General features: G+C 29.7%; 1 pseudogene; it reads left to right on the top strand.

Annotated features, from left to right (window-relative positions):
• The window catches only part of LOC142322435 (ADP-dependent glucokinase-like), a 36,960-nt pseudogene that overhangs the window by 5,092 nt on the left and 13,384 nt on the right, over positions 1 to 18,484 (top strand).

The following is an 18,484-nucleotide window of genomic DNA, read 5'->3' as shown; positions in this document are numbered from 1 at the left end:
ATTATAAGCTTTTAAAGTATTATTAACAGTACCATTGTTTGACATATTTTGTTGAAATTATAATGCCATTGGATGAAATAATAATGCCATAAGAACTTTTGGTACTTATAAATTAATGCCACCGCAGCTACAGTTTTATTTAAAAACAAAGTAGTCAATCGGATTTCGGTGGAAAATGGGCCGATATAGAGTTTAACATAGATTCAAAACAGTCTCTTTATTAATTTTAATAAATGGTATTTTATAAATATAATTTAACCAAACTTAACCTACACTCGCTTCGCTCGCTAACCTTGACTAATTAACAGGAGTGTTTTGATTATTTAAATAATAAATAATTGCAATAATTATTGAATTTATTAAATAAATACTCAAAAAATTACGGTGTTAATTAGTCAAGGTTAGCGAGCGTAGGTTAAGTTTGGTTAAATTATATTTATAAAATAAATAAATATAAATAACCATTTCTTAAAATTAATAAAGAGACTCGATAAAATAAATACTCAATTTTAAATAAAGCTGTAGCTGCGGTGGCGTTAATACGTAATTACCGAATTTTTATTTTATATACAAAATATGACCGATCCTACTGACAGGACTATATAAAATTTCACTTGAACAGCTGCTACAACTGTGTTAAGCCCTGTCTAAAGCTCAAGGTGCTTCCATAGAAAAAAATTAGATAATAGATAATAGTAAGTTGTTCTTAATTGTGAAAATTTCATACTTACTCTTCCTTCTTCCATAAACAAATCTTTGTTATAACAAGATTAAAAATCCATAATGAATTTGAAAATTTGATAAATTAGATGTAGGATTTTTTTAGAATGGTAGTGGGTATATAACATTCAAAAAGTGTATTTGGAATAAGTGGCTTCTGCTGCATATACCTTTCACATTCTGTGCATAATCATGGATGTGTATATTATCCCTTCCCAATGGCTATATTTTTAACCTGTGCAGTATGCTTTTGTTTGATTTGTGTATATTGAGTGGATACGTCCATATTTTTGTTATATTATTTCAACATATTAACTATCAAAGAACATATATTTTTCTCATGATAAATTTGGAGTTAGTGAAAAATTCTGAGAGATTCTGTTGGAGACTCCTTTATTGAACTGGGATACCATGTGGGATTTAATTCATAAATTTTTGAGCACTTGTTCAGTTGTAGATTTATCTTAAAGTTGTCAGTCTGTATTGCAGATCATTGAGAAAGTAGGTATAGGATTACAAGTCATATAGAGTAGTTTATTTACATGGCTATAAGGAAAAATATTCTTCTTACAAAGTGTCAGTTGTTCAAAAATTATACAGATCATTTCGTTCAATTCACTAATCCATTTTGCAAGGATAAAACTTTATTTCATCTATGTGGGCACATAATCATTTGAGATTCTTAGTTGTGAATTATTGAAAGTCCACACACTATTACCAATTAACATTGTACTATTAAAAAATTTGTTTTGAATAGATATTTTAAGTTGCCAAAATTGTTATTCATACATTTGTTTGAATTGTTGTAAATGCAAATTATCCCTGCTCAGAAATTCAGTGCCCTCTAGTTATGCTATTTAATGATTTTATAATACCAAAGGGTCTTTAGCCTTCAAATTCACCTGACGTAACAGCTATCTCTTTTGGACAGCGGAAAAAGGATTTGTATTTGAGGACCAAACAAAGATTGGTGAAGAATTTTAAACAGCAATCTCCTCTTAACAGTGTCTACATTACTCAAAAAATTTTACAAGATGATTTTGTTAAGAAGAGTAGTAGAGTTGATTTGTGTCTTGAACAAGAAGTAAATTTCTTGCACTACTTTAAGATTTCATTTAAATAGTGTTTTCTTTTCTACTTAAAAAAATTTCTGTATAATTGATTAATTTTATTGTATGTAAGTTCACTCAAAATATAAGTAATGTTCACTCAAAATATAAAATGTACAGAAAATAAATTTACTTTCAGTTTTTTCCTGAATTTTTTCAGTTAAAGGAAAATTTATTTAAGAACAGTTGAAAATTAGTTAGCTGATTGTTAATTGATTATTCTGCTAGATTAGTACAAACGGCTCTAGGATAGTTTTGCAATATGATTTTATTTTTTTATAATTTTTAAAAATAATTCCACTGCACATTATACACTTTTCCAGCATTTGAAGCTAGTCTTCAGAGAAACCCTACCATGTTTTGTGGGAGATCTGGGCATGCATCACCCAAGCCCTTGTCATCAACACTCTAAAAATGTCTCCCTTTCAGTTTGTTTTTCACGTAGGGGGCAGTGCAAAGTCACATGGAGCAAGGTCAGGACTGTAGGGAGATTGCTCTAACAGTTTTATTCCAGTGTTGGCCAAATACTTAGAGCAAACTTCAGAGCAGTGCGCTGGGAGCATTATCGTGCTGAAGAAACCATGTGTCCATACTTCAGTTTGGGCACAACTTTTTGAGAGTTTCTACAACTTTAGGCATGCACTTCTCTGTAATTGTTGTCAGAGTTTCCAACACAACTTGCTCAAAGATTTAAAAATACAATGACCATTCTCTTCTTCACTAAGCTGGATTTTCGAACAGCCATGGGGGGGCCCTCCTCATCTTCAAACACCCATAGTTTGTTCTGAGTCTTGGTCAGGATGTCATAGTGGTTTGGTAGTTTCATCATTCATCACCTATCACAATACCGTTCACGTTGGGAATATCTCATATTTAAACTTTTTCACCATTTCGCAGCACCATGAAACATATCGTTCAAGTTATATGGTACCCAAAGGGTTCAAAGCTTTTTAACTTGAGGTAATCTCACAGAATATGACAAATGCTGTTGCATTAATATCCAAAAATACCTCTGTTTGGCAGTAGGTCAAATGTCTGTCTGCCTCAAGCATCTGTTTTTCCTTGCTCACAGATGAAGATGGTCGTCCTGACCTTGGAGAATCCTCTCAAGGCCAAAATTTCCTTTTTCATGTTCTCAGTACCACCTGATTATTGTTGTACGATGAGGACAATCCTCCAAGAACAGGTGTCATTCCTCTAAACATTGATCTACTCTTAACTCATGTACAAAATTGCCCAGTATTCAGTTGTTGACCACGACAGTATCATTACCTCTTTCCACAAGCATAGCTAAAAAGCAAATGACACTGATGAGACAGTAACTAGAGCGGCTGCAGTGCAGGTTGGCACCTGTCTAAATGTGCTAACTTGGATGACATGCTAATTGTGATTGTGCCCGTGGTGATCCATTCTGTCATATTGCAAAACTTTCCTATTGCCCTTTGTATAATATTCAGCATTTGTTTTGTTAACATAATTTTATTATTATTATTATTGCTATGTATGTTAAGTATAATTTTTGGAGTAATTGATTATTCTGTTTAAAATATTTTTTTTTTAGACGGTATATGTCAAATTCTACGTTATTTGATGATTTAGTAATTGCTGCACGTAAAATACATGGTACACGTTACAGTTTAGGTGGTAATGCAGCATCCATAGCTGCACGTCTTCATAATGAAGGTTGTGAAGTAATACTTGTGCAACTCTTACAACTGAACTTCAGTCAGCACTACCTAAAGGATTGAAAAGTATGCTTTTTTCTTTCTTGTTTTTTTTTTAAGTTTATTATTTTGCAGCTCTTACAGTATTTATTGTACTTTTCAATTTATTTCTATGTAGTGTGATGGTTTTTAATTTCATCATATATTGTCAGTTTGATGTTCATCTTTAAATTTATTCTCTGTATTTTTTATTTACACTATTACACCTTTTCCTCATATTTCTTTAATTAAATAACTTTAAAGTAAAGCTGCTCACGTATGTAGTTATTTTACAAGGATTTTTTTTCTTACAATGAACTTCTCTGCTCTTTGTTTGTCTTTAAAACTTTTCTCTGTTTACTGTATCAACATATCTAATTTTCAACAATTTCCTATATCACTACATTTTCAGAGGCCTTGGTTTTATCATTCTACTTTTACTCAGTTTTGATATAATACAACGTTAAGCAAATATTAAAAAAATTCTTTCTAATTCTTAAATTTGTTTGATATTAGTAAATTTATATTCTGAATAAAAGCTATCTTGGCTTATCACAGACTGCTTTATATTCTCTTCTTATGTCTGGTATATTACATTTTCCTTTCTTAAAGTTTTATTTTACATTATTTTTTGAAGGATTAATTAATGCTTATCAATGGACAGGTCCTTGGTATTTGACAAAACTGTAGTAGAAATGTATCTGCCTGTTATTTGATGGCCATCTGTAAAAATGATTTTATTTGCAAAATCAGAGATAATTGCTGTGTTATGACCAAAATAAGTTTATAGCTCCAGTTAAGCCCTGCCAAAATCTTTCCTGAAAAAAAATTAATAGATTTCTGGGTAGTTGTTTGTTTTTATTTAACATCCGTGTATTATAAATATATTTAATACTGAATCAGTTATATCAGTAAAAAAGAGAAAATACTTTAAACAATTTCATATGTATATATGAAATTTAAATTTAGGGAAAGAAATAGAGAACACTAAAATGCAGTATTATGATTATGAATATCTCCTTATTGGTTATATTAGTGCCAATGCTGTCGTTGAATAAGGAAAAGATAACTAGGGTTAAGGCATTTTATTTATTTTTTCCTCCTGTAGTTGACACGTGTGATAGTGGTTTGTTATTGGTGTATAAAATTACACTGCGTGTGTGGCTTGTTAATTAAAACTAAAAATAATAATATGTAAAAAATATGAAAATTCTTATAAATTATAATGAAAAATTGATAAAATTTTTCTTTTTTAAAATAAAGAATTGAAAAATATTTTCTTATAATTGAATTTAGAGAGGTAAAATTTGTTTGTACATGTATGTGGCTTAATAGTGTTTGCACTAAAAATTTTTAAGTGCTATAAATTTCACTTAAAATTTATTTTTGAACAGATAAATACAGACATACTTTACTTGTAAGAATAATTATTAAACATTTGGTAAACAAGTGTAGTCAAGTGTATTCATTTAGGAGATTAGTCAATGAGTTTTTTTTTATAATGGTTAATTAACTGTTGAATCACACTTATATAGAGAAATTATTAAAAAATTAAAAAAAAACTTTTTTTTATAAATTGCTTTTATAATGTATATTAATATCCAGATTTATAATGATAACTGATGCTTTAATTGCTTGTTCCTATGTAATGTATATGGTTAAAATTGATAAGTAAAATAGTTATTATTTTCCTTATATATGTAGGCTATCTTATCTTTAGTGATGTTATTTTCAGTTAAGAGATTGCATTTTAAATGTGTGATGACTTATCTTCATTATTTGTAAGGTGTATATTTATATAAAGAATTAATAAAAATCTATATCCTAACAAACAAAATAGAATATAACTTAGGGCTTTTGGCTCTTATGTAATCAACAGGAGATATAAGAAATTATATTAAATTGCATTTCTCTTGTCATTCCCCAACGTTTTGGGCCATTATTTTTAAATATTTTGTTAAAGTAGTTAATATCTAACTTGTAGAATAGTTAATGTTTTTGTTTATTTTAAATTGGTTGATAGAATGTACGTCATCAACTTCTGACATTTTACTTCCTTTGATTAAACAGATCATAATAATTTCAATGTATGATTTTTATTGAGAGAAGTTTTAATTTTTATTTTATTTCTTTTAATTTGTTTTTTATGTTGATAAAGTGAATGAATTTTTATTACTTTATATATTGAATTATAATGCCATTGCTATGCAGTTTGTTTTTTCCACCTTTATCTATGTTTTTAGTTTGATATTGCTTATCAAAATAATTTGGTCCTAATTATTTATTTTTTGTAAAATTTACTTTGTCTACATGTAATTATATATACATTTTGGAAGTTTTCCAAAAATAATTATATTTTATTATTATTATTAAGTGCAAATTGGCCAACGCACAACAAATTTTTCTTTGTATATATCTTATCTTTTCTAAGGTGGTCTTCTGCCTTCTGCAATTTTGCCAGGTGTTCAGCTATTAGTTTTCTTTTTGTTTTTGCTTTCTTAGCCTTCTGGAATCCCTTAAATTCAGTTATTATTTTACTGTATTTCTACCTAGCACTTCCATTTCTGTGAGTCCTACTTGGTTAAGTAGGATTTAGTATGATTTATAAGTTATTATTATTATTTATTATTATTATTATTATTTATTATATTATTATTATTTATTCTTTATTAAGTAGGATTTAGTAGTATTTATAAAATATAAATATAATATTTATATTTTATAAATATTATTATTTATAAAATAATAATATTATTTTTTATTATATGTATATAATAATAAATATATATACATATATATATTATTTACCTATAATATTATTTTATTATTTCTATTATTATAATATATGCATGTATATATATATATATATATTTTTTTTTTACTTTTTATATTTTCATTCAGTTAGAGTTGTAAATCAATTAGAATGTAAAATCAATTCATAAATTATTTATAATTTAATTTGTATACTTTTTGAAATAGTTTTCATGTACTTTTCTTTCCCATTATAGATATTAAATGAACTATGTTGCAAATACTTTGGCCCTAACTTTTCTACAGACCAGTTTATAATAAACTGTTTTTCTGTTGGTAGTTAAATTTTCCATATAATTATGTTATATGGAGAAAATTATTCCAATATAATAAAAAAAAAAAAAAAATTGTTCCCGTGTACAAATTCCTCAGTGTTGTATAAATTTTTATTTTTTTTAATAGTTATTGCTTTAAAAATAATTTAGCTATTACCTTTGCATATTAGGTTACTTTTTAAACCTCTCTTTATTATGCTTTACAAATACAAGTCATTTCTGTTTTTTGTGTTCTACTTATGAACTCGGTTTTGCTTGGCCCTCAGCGCTATTTTTGATGTGAATTAATAATATAGATGTGAATTCATACAGGATAGGTACAGCTCTATGAAATCCAATTTACAGGAAGTATCTGTTTAGTTAAAATAGATACCTAAAATTTTAACTGTAACTTTACCACCACAACACAGTAAACAAATAAGTAAACTTACCAAATTAACACTATTGATGTTAACTGTGTTCTGGTGGTTAAGTTTCAGTTAATATTGATTTTAATTAGCACAGTGATCAGTATGTTGATGAATTATTTGAATTTACATAACATTTTATCTAAATTCGTTTTACTTATTGCACCATACCTCGATTCCGTGAGTGGCAGAATTTACCATTTTTAATGTTTCTTGAGACCATGCACTACTTAGAATTTAGTTACAAATGCGTTCAGTAGGCTTTGTCCAGTTTTATATCATATTGTAAGCCTAAAAATGTTGTTTTCAAATAGATTGTTAAAGATTCTTTGATGATTTTTTTTTACTTTAATGCAAAATTAATGATTTTTTTTTTGTGAATTCATAAGAAAATTTCTGTCTGATAAAATATTATCAATATCTGACAGATTTGGTTCAGTAATTTGTGAAATACTACTGAAAGTTTTCCTAGAGATATATGTTCTAATGTAATCTGTGTTCATATAAAAACTGACCGTATTTTGACGTGTCACTGACTGAGGTGACCTCTTACGTAACAAAAAAATAAAATAAGGACCTGATATTTATTTTAGTTTTACATACTGCTAGTGCCCTTTCAAATCAAGAGAGATTAGAAAAGTCTGGCTTTGTCTGATAGCTGCTTCAGCTGTGATGTTTGTCGTATAACCACTTTACAGGAAATAAGTTTCTCCAGTGTCGGTTTGCTTGGACATACTGATAAATTACCAAGGATGAACACTCACTTCTTCCATATTTAGCATGAACATAGAAGAGTCAGGGCCTACATTCATAGAACTACGAAGGTTGTCTAAAATGTTGTGAGCCTCAACATGAAGAGGCAGCACTCTTCAAAAAAATTTCGGGAATGTATTTGCGCGTGTTTTGAAAGGTACTCACTAAAATTTCACCTATTTTGGATGCTTAGTTTGATAATAGTTTAAGTAAGTCATTGTGAGTGTTTTTTGAAAATGGAAAAAATAGAACATCGTGCTGTGATTAAATACTTGCATGTGAAAGGCAATATGCCTATGCAAATTAAAAGCAAGTTGGTAGCTGTTTATGGGGACTCTGCCCCATCATTTGCCACCGTGAAAAGATTGGCAGCTGAATTTAAACATGGTCATACCACCTTGGTTGATGATGAGCATTCAGGATGGCAAAAAACTTTAACCACCATTGATATCATCAAAAAAGTTCACTAAATGGTACTAGGTGATCAATGAATTAAGGTTAGAGAGATAGCAGAGGCTATGTGTATATTGAAACAATGTGTTTGTTATATATTAACTGAAGAATTGGGTATGCATAAGCTATCTGCGCTTGGGTGGCTGCGTTTGCTCACTTTGGACAAAACCCCCTTTTGAATGAACATTTCCATAGCCCTGCTGGAACAGTTTTAAGTAAAATGAGTCAGATTTTTTGGGTTGATGAAACATGGATCCACCACTACACTCCTGAGATGAAACAACAGTGGACTACAAAGGGTGAACCTGCTCCAAAAAAGGCAAAGACAATTCCATTGGCCGGGAAGGTGATGGTGACTGTTTTTTGGGATAGTAATGGAATTTTGTTTATCGATTATCTTCAAAAAGGTAAAACAATAACGGGACAGTATTATGCATCATTACGTGACAAGCTGAAGGCAAAAATTGCAAAAAATGATCATATCTGAAGAAGAAGAAGAAAGTGCTTTTCCATCAAGACAATGCGCCTGCTCACACTTTGACATTTGCCGTGGCTAAAATTCACAAATTGCATTTTGAATTAGTTGATCACTCACCATATTCACCAGATCGGCCCCAACCAACTTTTTCTTGTTTCCTAACCTTAAAGTTTCATTTGGAGGAAAGATTTTCATTGGATGAGGAGGTTATCACATACATAAATGCCTATTTTGCAAAGAAAGATGCCAGCTATTATTTGGAAGGGTTAAAGAGATTAGAGCATCACTGGATAAAGTGTATCGACTTGAAAGGAGACTGTTGAAAAATAAAACTATATTTGACAGAAAAAATACCTCTTTCTATATTAGACTCCAAATCTTTCGACAACCCTTGTAAAATTAGTATAATAGGATGAAAGATAAGAAAAAAATAATGATTATATCTTTTTATACCTGTGTATGTATAATTATTATACGTAACATTAATCTTAATAAGAAATAAAATTAATAATAGTAGCTTTTTTTGTGTAAAATTACAAAATAATATTCACTAAAATTCTTCCATTAAAAATGACCTAATTATTGAAATTATTTTGAATGTTTCAAGCAGCATTATATTTAGTCAAACTAAGGATCTTCTGAATTTTTCTTTTCATGTTTTCATTAAAAATCTCTTAATAATTCAGTCATTATTAATTAATAGAAAAAAATAAATAATTTGTATTTACATCCTTTAAGGTTTTTTTCCCAAAGAATAATTTGCAAACTTGCACATTTTTACGTGAACTTTTGTTTGCTCTGATGAGTAAAGTTAAATAATTTTACCTAGTTTCCAATTATGATGTATGTTTTGTCATGTCATTAAAATTGATTAAAGAAAGCTATAATTAATGAAATTTGTAATATTTAATATTATATTAATTTTATTTATTGGTACAGGTACGTATAAGTGAAATCTGATATTACAGAAAACAAGCATTGTTGCATCGGATCGTCACAGTGCATTGTTATCGATACTCATTCATTACTACATATTAAACATGACACCAAGAATAATAACATTGATAAATATTCCATGTACACACAGATTTCACTGTAGTTACTGTTTGGTGATGACATATTACAACTAATATATATCAAGGGGATCGTACTTATTATGATGTATTTACTGTTTTTAAATATGCATAAGATTATATATGTAGATTGTATTCAGTGCATTTTATTGCTGTAAGTAATAAAGATGTTATTACTGCTTGTTAATTCTTTTGAAAATATTGTTTTAACAGTATTAACGCAGTATGTGCTTATTTTGTCAACAGATGTGTGTTATACACACAGCATTGTTTGTCTTTTAATATTCCTACTTAATTTTTGTTGATTGTTTTCCGTATTTTTCTAATATTCTTTCTTTTTATTTTTTGTTTTATTGCTATGAATGTAATTTGTTAGTTTTTGTTTTAATTTTTTTTTCTGTTCAGTTTAGTTATTAATCCAATCCTCTTTCACAACGGTATATTTTGATTGTGTTTCAGAACAAGCAAACAAATGAAAAATTTTAAATTTGTTTATAGTTAACAATTTTGTTGTAGGTTGATCTTTCAGTAAAACTGTGCAGAATTATATTGCTTGTATAGTTTTTAGCTTTCTCTTTTGATTTTGATCAGTAATGAACATTTTTCTTCATTCTGGATTTTAAATATATACGCATCTCCCTTCAACACTTGATGTCTTGAATAAATCCCTATTTATGCTTACATATAGAGCAAATATGAGATTATTCAATAAGTAATCAGACAAGCTTGTGTGGCATGCAGACATGTTTGACTAGTCAAGTACATGGAGATGAACAAGTATGAGTGAATCTGTGTTGTGCAGCAAGTGGTTGTTGCAATCTGTGTAAATTTTTACAAATTGTCAACACATATTTAATTATGGATGTGCTGTTACAAATTCCATCTTATAAGACCAATACAGAGTTTTTTTGTTATCTGAAGATGTAGAATCACTGACATTTTTTGCCAGAGTAATGCTTAATGTGGTATAAATTACATAAACAAGTTGAGTTTTTATGAATGGGTAGACAAATTTCAAAACTGTAGAAAAAGTCTGTGATGAACACATTTCTTACATCCAAAAGTGATGTCAACAGAATTTTTGAAAAACAATGGGTGAACAAATTGTTTTATTTTAATTGTTTTGTTAATGTGGAAGAAATACCACAGAAATAACAATGATCATGTTTGTAGAACGCGTAAGATTATTGATGATGAATTGCAGTCTTTTTCTAAGAGTTGTGCTCATTGTGTGCTGAAAATAGTTACAAAAGCAAACAGAACAGCAAGATCACACAGTTCTGTTCAGAACATAAAGTTATTTTGAGTTCGTCTGTATGGTATTTTTTGTTCTGTTGTAAACCTTTGTATGACATAGATACCCCATTATATGAACCAGACTTGAAAAAAAAGAATAAAGATTGGAAACAAGTGGGACCTCAGTGATAAATAAATTCAAATTGCAGCTACTAAAGAGGTGCTGTCTTTTGAGAAACTGTGTTCTCTTATATTTATGCTATGCTTAGCATTTATATATATGTTATGCTTATATTATGAAGCCATTTATTCTGAGTTTGTGAAAATTGATTTAGATCTTGGAATTTTCACTAAACGATGGTGGTTGTTAAGTAAAGTGAGTGATTCTTCAAGAGGGACAATGTTCTTCCTCATGTCACCAAATTATGTATGATAAAATTACTGAAGTTGACCAGGAACTCCTTTGTAGGAGTTATATACAATCCCTTGTATGTAAGACTGGTCTTTGTTTCTTCATTGAGTACAATGTAATAAAAGGTAATCCTAACATTTGTTGCTAGTCACAGTATTTTGTTTCTAGGCATATTGAGTTAACCTTTTCTCAGTTCAGTGTTTCCTGCCACATTAGCTAAGAATTGATGAGTCTATTTAAAAAAAATCATTTCAACAATTAAAAAAAAACTGTTTTAATCCAAATATGGTTGCAATTAGGTTGATGAAGTAAATAGTTCCTTTATTGTTATTAAGGATTCTTTTTTTTTGTAGTACTTAACTAGCATTTGTGTGTAATAACATTGTTTATTGTATTAACTAGGTAAATCTGTTTATATTTGTCCTTTCTTCTGGATTACATTCTTAATAAATCTGATGTGGATATCACATGAATTCCATCTACGTTTATTAAATTACATATACACATTATAATTTAAATGAAAAGTACATAAAATTTTATGTCATTAATAAGTTCTGATATTTTTTCATATATTTTTTTTATTATTGAATTATTATTTATCGTAAAGATTTTTTTACAATCAGAGGTTAATAATTATTAATAAATCAGTATATTTAAGTTAAAAAGAAAGTTAAAAAAAAGGAGATGGAGTAGGATTTGAACCGATGGGTCTTCCCCTTGTAAAATCCAAATATTTCATTAATTAAGATTTTATTTGGCTGTAACTCCAGAACCAATGAAAATAGTACCAGTTATGATATATAATTGAAAAGCTCTCAATGAAGGCTTATTACTGCAATTAAGAAAAAATCCAAAATCCAATTTTTTGGGATTTTGGGCTTTTTTTGGACACTCTTGGTCCATTCGATTGCAATCAAAAGTGGAGGTGCACAACTAGATGTTAAACAACAGTCCTAAATCCAAAATTTCAACATCCTACAGCTAATTGTTTTTTAGTTGTGTGAGATACATAAGTATGTACGTGCAGACATCTCGCTGAAACTAGTCAAATGGATTCACGGATGGTCAAAATGGATATTTCCATTGAAATCTGAAAACTGAATTTTTTTGTAATCACATACTTCCTTTACTTCATACAAGGAAGTAAAAAAAAAATCAGAAAAATTTTGATTTTGTTTTGAAAATCAAATTAAGCTACACAAGAATGGAAATTGTGTTTTCTCTATCAAGCATGAAAGCTGCTCAACAACTTAGTAAAGAAACTTTTTCTAAAAAAAAAAGATTATACTTATTATTAATTTCTAATAATATTTTTTTTATGTGAAGTATTTTAATAATATTATCAAACAAAGCTGTAATTGATCAGAATTTAAAAATATTTCTAAACCAGTGGAAAAAAAAAATGTTTTTATGAATAATTTGATTTGGTTTTAAAAAAAAATTGTGTAAGTACATAATAAAAACCTTGCACTGATATTACTCACAGTTCAATTAAGAAGAGCCATAACAAATTGTTGCTAGAATTTGATAAGTTTATTTTCAATGGTGATAGTAAATGGAATATGTAAAACAAATTGTTAGGGATGTAGCATGTAGGGGGTATACTGAACTGAAACAACTAGCACTAGATAGGGAATCTTGGAGAGCTGCATCAAATAAGTCAAATGACTGAAGTCAAAAAAAAGTGATGGTAAACTGTTTTTAAAAAAAATGTTATCCGATTCTGAAGTATTATTAATGTTGTCTATGTTGATATTCTTTTAGAAAGGATTTAGATAAAAAAAAGATGTTAAAAAAGAGAATGGTGAATGGTTATAATATGTTCTCTTTTGCATAAGGGTATTCAACAAGTTGTGTTAAAAAAAAAATTAACTATTCAATGTTTTATTATAATTCTATAACATTGTACTAGAATGCAACTTTGAAATCCTAAAAACTTATACTTTCTGATCAGAAAAATGGTGTATTTGATGTAGTTTGAAATCTAATAGGTACTATACTTTAAAATAAATTTGAAGTTTTATTGCTAAATTTAATGTAATATAAATGAGATGGATTTGTCATAGTATTGTTTACCACAGTAACAGGTTAACCTTTATCAATTAAACAATTGATCTCTCGTGGTCATTTCTGGTCTGATATATTAACACCGGTTAACACTGAACACAATATGTATTAAGATGTGTAATACAGTTTTTTATGCTGTAAAAGAAAACCTGTAATGTAGATTATAAGAAAGGATTTCTTTCTTTTGGAGTGTGGTTGTTCAGGACAGACATACAGGTCTTTTAACATTTCTGTAAATTGAGTATAACTTAAAATGTCACTGGTTATTCAAGCGTATCTTGAAGGTGAATTTAGCCATTCTTTGTTTCATTAACCTTTTACAAACCTGAAACCTGAATTCAATTTAGAAACAACTGCCAGATAAATCAGAACAATTGTTCTATTAGTAATTTTTCATAAAAAGTGTGATATTGTCCCTACTAGACTAGTATGAAAACAACTAAAATGACATTGACATTGTATCTAGGTTCCCAATTTATTATTTTTTTTGCAAATATTGCAATGAAAGTTGGTTAATTTAATTTAATTTTTTTATAGTGGTCTTAGATTAAAATAAAGATTATTATATTTGTTGGAAATTTATCAAAAGCAAGTAACATTACTTTTAATGTAAAATAATATAAAAAGAGGTATTGAAGGGAAAAATGTGTAATCAAAACAGTTTTGATTAAACAGTTTGGCACTACAAAGCAGAATTCTCTGTGGGTGGGTAGGTAAATACTTTGTTATTCTTCATCACATTGAGTTGTTTTATTCCATGCAAAATTTGGGGGGAATTTCCCCCCCAAATTTTAGGATAAAAAAATTATATTAGTTTACTGTGTTTGTTAAACCAGCTACTGTCTTGACGGGTAATTACTGATTTTGGTTGTTAGAATTTTACAGATGTTCAGCTTAAAGGCCCCATCACTCAGTAGTTTATATTAAATGTATATTTTTGTTAGAATGAATATATTGGTGTGAGGTGGGTAAAATAGTGTGGAAGATGTTGGTACGATTGGAGTTGGAGTAGGGAAGACTGCTGATTGCCTGCCAGTCTGTGTTGAGCATTGGCTTTTGAACAATGTTGCGAAATCGTGTGTTTGTTAAAATGCAGTTAACTGTTGAAGAACATGTATTCATAATAGAAACTTAATTAGAGATGAAATCTATGTTGTGTGTTGGCAAATATTCAAGGAGAAATTTGAAAGGAAGCACCAGTGAAAAGTGTTATTCTGAAGTTAGTTAAAAAATTTTGTGAAACAGGTTTGGTGTTAGACCAGAAACGTGCTTGACACAGGTCAGTTTTATTGATGCAGGTTGTACAGGATATTAAAGCGGCAGTTACAGAAACTAAGCTGGAAAAATTACATTTCACTAGGTTCAACCCACGCTGCAGTGAGGAGAATGTTGAAATGTTATTTATATCGCATGTTTGTTTTCATGAGCTAACTAGTGCTGATTATGCTAAAAGGGTTCACTACGGTGTCAATGGTTCAAGAACTTCATTATAGGTAACATTTGCATTTTAGATCAAATTTGTTTCACAGATGAAGTGTGGTTTCACCTTGATGGGTATATTAATAGTCAAAACTACCAGATCTGGAGTACTGAAAACCCACACCTTTTCTTTGAATCTCCCCTACACTCTAAAATAATAGGCGTATGGTGTGAAGTTCCAGTGAAATGAATAGTAGGACCTTGTTTTTTCTTAAAAAACTGGATGCTGCTGTCTACCAAGAAATTTTCCAACAGTTCTTAACCTTACTGAAAGAGGATGAGCATGACTGCTGGTTGCAACAGGACTGTGCCACTTGCCATACAGCTCGCTCTATTATAGAGATGCTACAGAATTTTTTCTGCAGAAGAATCATTTCTAAAAGATTGTAGCATCAAGATCTCCTGATCTGACTAGTCCAGACTTTTTTCTGTGGTCTCTTACTTAAAAGAAATTGTTTGTAGGAGCATTCCACACATCCTGCAGGAAGTAAAGATAAACATCACCAATGCCATCCAGGAAATAGATAGGGTACATCTAACAAGAATAGCCAGGAACATTGTCAAAGATGTTGAAAAATGGATAGAAGTGGATGGATATAATTTTCAACACCCTCTTCAGATTATTATATTAGTGTTAGCCAATAAACTATTATTTGTAGACTAAACTAAGTAATGGGGCCTCTTTTAAATTGAACAGTGTATGTTAGAAGTGCTCATTACCTGAGATTCAAGTTTTAGTTTCAGTTATTTGGCAATGCAAAACTTAATCAAAATGAAACAATTTAATTAAAATAAAATGTCATGTTATATTCTCAATGTCAAATTGTCAATGATCTAATTATTTTTTGTTGTTTTTTTTGCACAGTTAAAAAAAATTGTTTATATCTGATATTTTACTGAGTTTGTAAGGAAGTCTAATGTAGTGTGGGGAGGTTACATATTTTTTCAAGGCCTACTACATTACACCAAGTATTTTTTGGGAAAAATCCTAATATATTATTAAAATAATAATATTGTTGCTAAATTATTATTACTATTATTGTAAAGATTTTAGAGTAAAAAGTATCAGTTTGAAATTATTGATGAATTTATTGTAGCCAGAATTTATTTAATTATATTCCTCTACTAATTCTGTTAGAATAATTTTGCTAAAGTTGTGGTGGAAATTGGTGTCTTTAATTTTTTTATGAAATAACTGTAATAAATTTGCTCAATATATTGTATTATAAATGTGACTGAAAAAATGTAACCAGCAAATGTAAGTGAGGGATACACAGGGATTATGATATAATGTTTTCTGTGGTTCTTGTTTTCTGTGGTTGCCATAAAATGGTGAGGTGAAAACAGGTTTAAGGCAGTTCCAGCATGTATACTTTAATCAGTGTCAATTGAAACAGCAATTTATGAGTGCGAGTTATCATACAAATGCAAATTCATTAAGTATTATTTTATTTTATCCGTATGTGGTAGTTAAAGACTGAGTTGCAGCAAATTTTTTTGGTTCTATTTCCCAATAAGAACACCATTAATTGCATTATTGATATATTTTGAGATTTTTAAATCATTGAGAACACAAATGCAAGCCACCAAAGAGTATGTTTATTTTAATCAGTTGAAATTTATATTGAAAATGACCTGTTGACATCAGTTGGCAAACCTAGCCTTAACGTACCTATAAACCTAAATGTAATCCTACCTATAACCGTAAACGTACTATAAACGTAATCTACCTACCTATACACATAATCTTAAAGTGTAATTGTGCTCTTGGAAGCAGTGAAGCTGGTCCCTATGCAGAAACATTTGACTGGATATTCTTTAAAATATTTTCCATGAGATCTAGATTTTCCACAGTAGCTTCATTAATGTAAATGTTCATTAGTAGAGACCGGATTATATGCATTTGCATATTAAGCCAATTCTCACTGGTTATTGCATAAGATATAGTGATGATGCTTATTTTTGTTATATTTACAATATTTCTTGGTAGGGTATATACCGAAAAAAATGAAGTCTTACATTATAGCTGGCCAAACCTATTAACCGCACGGTTCTTACAGCGCACTTAGCAGCCATGCGTCTATTGTTTTGGTAGGATAATATTATTATGAGGCCAAGTAAAACACAAACTCACCTGAGACAAGAACGGACGATACCGTTCTGTCGCGCATGCCTACTGCAGCACTCCTCCCACCAGGCAATTAAATTACTCATTTTATTGTTGATGCATTCATTGCATCAGTGTATTTTTTTATTTGTTTGTGCAAAGTTTAATGTGTACCATGCATCCCGAAAAAAAAGTGTCTTCATGGGTAGTTGACTATCCTGGAATATTTACATACGACAGAAATGTTTTATATTGTCGAGTTAGTGAGAAAAATAATTCGTGCACAAAAAAGTTTCAAATAGACCAGCATGTCAAGACAAGTCTTCATATCGCAGGATTGCAAAAGAAAGGCTCACGACAACAACTTAACAGCAGCAAGTAGCAGTGATTTCACATCCAAAGTTAAACAAAAAATAGCACTTTAGCATGGATTTATGTAAAGCATTGCTTACAAGTAATATTCCTCTTCACAAACTTACAAATTCTACCTTCAAAGATTTTTTGCGAAAATATTGCTTGAATCAAAAATACCAGATGAATCATCATTGTGTAAAAATTACATACCAACAATTTACCTGCATGTTCTGGAAGAAATATTCAATGAACTCAAGGATAGCATTATTTGGATTTCAGCTGATGAAACTACCGACACTTGTGGCTTTTACATTGTGAATTTAATTGTTGGTGCATTATAAAACTAGAGCCCTCTTCCTCCTATTTGGTGGCCTGCAAACACCTTGAAAAAACAAATCATTCTACTATCGCCAAATTCGTGAATGAAGGTATTAAAAAAAATATTTCCTGAATCTTCTGCAGATGAAAGACTGTTTATATTTTTCTCAGATGCTGCTCCCTATATGATCAAGGCAGCCAAAGCTCTTCAAGTATTTTATCTGAATTTAATTCATGTGACGTGCTTTGCTCGGAGTACATCGACTTCCTGAAGAAGTATGATCCACGTTTGGGAATGTAAATAAACTTGTTTTTATCAACAAAGTGTTTCTTAAGGCACATGCTCGCAATAAGGTCTATAAAGAAAAACTGCCAAATGTGTCTTTACCTCCTGAACCAGTGGTAACTTGATGGGGAATGTGGATTGAAGCTGTGCTGTTTCACAATGAGCATTTCGAGGCCATCAAAGTAAACGACTTGGATAGTGCAGAAGCTATGGCAGTTTGTCAGCCCAAGGAAGTATTTGACAATTCTAATATAAAAAAAAACATAGCTGTGAGCACTTATTTTTCCCACATACCTGCGAGTTTTAAAAAGCTTGCAACTCAAGGTTTGGCGTTGACTGAATCTATTCAGTTAATGAATAAAATCCGCCAAATGAACTCTGGATTGCCAGAGGTATTCCCGTGTAATCTTAAAATAAATATATTTACATTAACCTTACAAGAG

Source organism: Lycorma delicatula, chromosome 3, assembly GCF_047948215.1.
Source record: "Lycorma delicatula isolate Av1 chromosome 3, ASM4794821v1, whole genome shotgun sequence".
NCBI lineage: Eukaryota > Metazoa > Arthropoda > Insecta > Hemiptera > Fulgoridae > Lycorma > Lycorma delicatula.
This window is presented reverse-complemented; position numbering and strand designations above follow the sequence as displayed.